Source organism: Styela clava, unplaced genomic scaffold (assembly GCF_964204865.1).
Source record: "Styela clava unplaced genomic scaffold, kaStyClav1.hap1.2 HAP1_SCAFFOLD_18, whole genome shotgun sequence".
In the NCBI taxonomy this organism is placed as follows: Eukaryota; Metazoa; Chordata; class Ascidiacea; order Stolidobranchia; family Styelidae; genus Styela; species Styela clava.
Window position 1 is genome coordinate 507,501 of NW_027556465.1, and position 5,000 is coordinate 512,500.

General features: G+C 54.5%; 1 non-coding gene across 1 annotated transcript; it reads right to left on the bottom strand.

Moving 5' to 3' along the window:
* Positions 1-164: 164 nt before the first annotated feature.
* LOC144418561 (small subunit ribosomal RNA) lies at positions 165-1,974 on the bottom strand. The gene has a single exon (XR_013473551.1). It is a non-coding gene; the product is annotated as a small subunit ribosomal RNA (ribosomal RNA).
* Positions 1,975-5,000: the final 3,026 nt, after the last annotated feature.

Below are 5,000 nucleotides of genomic sequence, written 5' to 3' on the forward strand. Positions count from 1 at the left end.
ACATCGAGCGCGGTGCCCAGAAGCCACCATCGCACTCGGCTGCCTTGCTATGCCAACGTGTTACGCGTGTCGCACGGGGCGGAACCCCGATTGACGGCCGCCCTCTCGGCGGCACCCAAAGACAATTAAGTGCGCGGTCGGCCGGGGCCTACCACCACTTTCGGTAATGATCCTTCCGCAGGTTCACCTACGGAAACCTTGTTACGACTTTTACTTCCTCTAAATGATCAAGTTTGATCGTCTTCTCGACACGCCGACGCGGCCGTTGCCAGCCGCGACGGGGCCGATCCAAGGATCTCACTAAACCATTCAATCGGTAGTAGCGACGGGCGGTGTGTACAAAGGGCAGGGACGTAATCAACGCAAGTTGATGACTTGCGCTTACTGGGAATTCCTCGTTCAAGGGAAACAATTGCAAGTCCCTATCCCAATCACGAATGAGGTTCAACGGGTTACCCGGACCTTTCGGCCTAGGTTAGACACTCGCTGCTTCACTCAGTGTAGCGCGCGTGCGGCCCCGGACATCTAAGGGCATCACAGACCTGTTATTGCTCAATCTCGTGTGGCTAAACGCCACTAGTCCCTCTAAGAAGTTAGACGCCGACCGAGAAGGTCGCGTAACTATTTAGCATGCCAGAGTCTCGTTCGTTATCGGAATTAACCAGACAAATCGCTCCACCAACTAAGAACGGCCATGCACCACCACCCACAGAATCAAGAAAGAGCTCTCAATCTGTCAATCCTACCTGTGTCCGGGCCGGGTGAGTTTCCCCGTGTTGAGTCAAATTAAGCCGCAGGCTCCACTCCTGGTGGTGCCCTTCCGTCAATTCCTTTAAGTTTCAGCTTTGCAACCATACTTCCCCCGGAACCCAAAGACTTTGGTTTCCCGGAAGCTGCCGGAAAGGTCGTCATGGTAACGCCTCCCGATCGCTAGTTGGCATCGTTTATAGTCAGAACTAGGACGGTATCTGATGGTCTTCGAACCTCTGACTTTCGCTCTTGATTAAAGAAAACATTCTTGGCGAATGCTTTCGCAGTAGTTCGTCTTCCGCCGATCCAAGAATTTCACCTCTAACGGCAGAGTACGGACGCCCCCGTCTGTCCCTCTTAATCATTACCTCGTGCTCCGAAAACCAACAAAATAGAACCGAGGTCCTATTCCATTATTCCATGCAACACTATGCAGGCGAACAGCCTGCTTTGAACACTCTAATTTTTTCAAAGTAAACTTATCGGCCACCGCCGACACTCAGTCAAGAGCACCGACGGAGAACCGAAGGTGAGGCGAACGCAACCAGTGACACGCCTTGCGACGGACCGGCGGCGCTCGCCCAAAATCCAACTACGAGCTTTTCAACCGCAACAACTTTAGCATACACTGTTGGAGCTGGAATTACCGCGGCTGCTGGCACCAGACTTGCCCTCCAATGGATACTCGTTAAGAGTTTTAGGATGTACTCATTCCAATTACAGGGCCTCGTTAGAGTCCTGTATTGTTATTTTTCGTCACTACCTCCCCGTGTCGGGAATGGGTAATTTGCGCGCCTGCTGCCTTCCTTGGATGTGGTAGCCGTTTCTCAGGCTCCCTCTCCGGAATCGAACCCTGATTCCCCGTTACCCGTTATCACAAAGGTAGGCACGTAGCGTACCTTCGACAGTTGATAGGGCAGACACTTGAATGATACGTCGTCGGTGCAGAGACCGTACGATCCGCGTGGTTATCCAGAGTCATCAAACGTCACAGGACGAACCCGGTCGGTTTTGATCTGATAAAAGCGCGCCTCCCGAAGTCGGCGCTTAATGCATGTATTAGCTCTAGAATTACCACAGTTATCCACTTCGCTTACGAGACCAAATAAACCAAGACTGATTTAATGAGCCATTCGCAGTTTCGCTTTACGAGAACTCGTACTTGCACCTGCATGGCTTAATCTTTGAGACAAGCATATCACTACTGGCAGGATCAACCAGATAGCTGCGACAGCTGCGCTCGGCCCTTGCTGGGCCGCCCGGCGCGTGCTCGTCGCATTCGTTTAAGACCGAGGCAATCGCCTGCGGCCGTACTCAGCTTCGACAGTCGCTGGCCGCGACGTCCACGCTCTCGCCGGCAGTGCCAGGCGGAGCGATTTGCGTTTTTTCTTTGCTCGCCCTCTCTCGGGCTCGATCCATTCAGTTTCGCACAAACAAGAGCTCTGCCGGCCGCCTGCAGCGGTGCCTAAAACCCGGGCATAACAATGCGACCGTTCTGCTAGGCCGACAAGCGCTCAAGCCAGACGCTCGATCGAACGCCCCCTACATATTAGTCGAGACAACGGCTCGCTCATTAGCATCGCGTTTGTACTTTAACTTTTTTCGGCTCGGCTTCTTTCGACGCCGATGCCGGCGACGCAGCACTCTCTCGCCCGCCAGCCACCGAGAAAAGGGTGCGCTCCGACCGGCCCCGCACCGCTCTTTCTTGGCTCATTCGAAATTACTGTCTTTCGCTCTGACATGCCTTACCTAGGGTTAGGTTAGTATGCTTGCACGTTTGTACTTTAACTTTTTTTGGCTCGGCTTCTTTCGACGCCGATGCCGGCGACGCAGCACTCTCTCGCCCGCCAGCCACCGAGAAAAGGGTGCGCTCCGACCGGCCCCGCACCGCTCTTTCATGGCTCATTCGAAATTACTGTCTTTCGCTCTGACATGCCTTACCTAGGGTTAGGTTAGTATGCTTGCACGTTTGTACTTTAACTTTTTTTGGCTCGGCTTCTTTCGACGCCGATGCCGGCGACGCAGCACTTTCTCGCCCGCCAGCCACCGAGAAAAGGGTGCGCTCCGACCGGCCCCGCACCGCTCTTTCTTGGCTCATTCGAAATTACTGTCTTTCGCTCTGACATGCCTTACCTAGGGTTAGGTTAGTATGCTTGCACGTTTGTACTTTAACTTTTTTCGGCTCGGCTTCTTTCGACGCCGATGCCGGCGACGCAGCACTCTCTCGCCCGCCAGCCACCGAGAAAAGGGTGCGCTCCGACCGGCCCCGCACCGCTCTTTCATGGCTCATTCGAAATTACTGTCTTTCGCTCTGACATGCCTTACCTAGGGTTAGGTTAGTATGCTTGCACGTTTGTACTTTAACTTTTTTTGGCTCGGCTTCTTTCGACGCCGATGCCGGCGACGCAGCACTCTCTCGCCCACCAGCCACCGAGAAAAGGGTGCGCTCCGACCGGCCCCGCACCGCTCTTTCATGGCTCATTCGAGTTTACTGTCTTTCGCTCTGACATGCCTTACCTAGGGTTAGGTTAGTATGCTTGCACGTTTGTACTTTAACTTTTTTCGGCTCGGCTTCTTTCGACGCCGATGCCGGCGACGCAGCACTTTCTCGCCCGCCAGCCACCGAGAAAAGGGTGCGCTCCGACCGGCCCCGCACCGCTCTTTCTTGGCTCATTCGAAATTACTGTCTTTCGCTCTGACATGCCTTACCTAGGGTTAGGTTAGTATGCTTGCACGTTTGTACTTTAACTTTTTTCGGCTCGGCTTCTTTCGACGCCGATGCCGGCGACGCAGCACTCTCTCGCCCGCCAGCCACCGAGAAAAGGGTGCGCTCCGACCGGCCCCGCACCGCTCTTTCATGGCTCATTCGAGTTTACTGTCTTTCGCTCTGACATGCCTTACCTAGGGTTAGGTTAGTATGCTTGCACGTTTGTACTTTAACTTTTTTCGGCTCGGCTTCTTTCGACGCCGATGCCGGCGACGCAGCACTTTCTCGCCCGCCAGCCACCGAGAAAAGGGTGCGCTCCGACCGGCCCCGCACCGCTCTTTCTTGGCTCATTCGAAATTACTGTCTTTCGCTCTGACATGCCTTACCTAGGGTTAGGTTAGTATGCTTGCACGTTTGTACTTTAACTTTTTTTGGCTCGGCTTCTTTCGACGCCGATGCCGGCGACGCAGCACTCTCTCGCCCACCAGCCACCGAGAAAAGGGTGCGCTCCGACCGGCCCCGCACCGCTCTTTCATGGCTCATTCGAGTTTACTGTCTTTCGCTCTGACATGCCTTACCTAGGGTTAGGTTAGTATGCTTGCACGTTTGTACTTTAACTTTTTTCGGCTCGGCTTCTTTCGACGCCGATGCCGGCGACGCAGCACTCTCTCGCCCGCCAGCCACCGAGAAAAGGGTGCGCTCCGACCGGCCCCGCACCGCTCTTTCATGGCTCATTCGAAATTACTGTCTTCCGCTCTGACATGCCTTACCTAGGGTTAGGTTAGTATGCTTGCACGTTTGTACTTTAACTTTTTTTGGCTCGGCTTCTTTCGACGCCGATGCCGGCGACGCAGCACTTTCTCGCCCGCCAGCCACCGAGAAAAGGGTGCGCTCCGACCGGCCCCGCACCGCTCTTTCTTGGCTCATTCGAAATTACTGTCTTTCGCTCTGACATGCCTTACCTAGGGTTAGGTTAGTATGCTTGCACGTTTGTACTTTAACTTTTTTCGGCTCGGCTTCTTTCGACGCCGATGCCGGCGACGCAGCACTCTCTCGCCCGCCAGCCACCGAGAAAAGGGTGCGCTCCGACCGGCCCCGCACCGCTCTTTCATGGCTCATTCGAAATTACTGTCTTTCGCTCTGACATGCCTTACCTAGGGTTAGGTTAGTATGCTTGCACGTTTGTACTTTAACTTTTTTTGGCTCGGCTTCTTTCGACGCCGATGCCGGCGACGCAGCACTCTCTCGCCCACCAGCCACCGAGAAAAGGGTGCGCTCCGACCGGCCCCGCACCGCTCTTTCTTGGCTCATTCGAAATTACTGTCTTTCGCTCTGACATGCCTTACCTAGGGTTAGGTTAGTATGCTTGCACGTTTGTACTTTAACTTTTTTCGGCTCGGCTTCTTTCGACGCCGATGCCGGCGACGCAGCACTCTCTCGCCCGCCAGCCACCGAAAAAAGGGTGCGCTCCGACCGGCCCCGCACCGCTCTTTCATGGCTCATTCGAAATTACTGTCTTTCGCTCTGACATGCCTTACCTAGG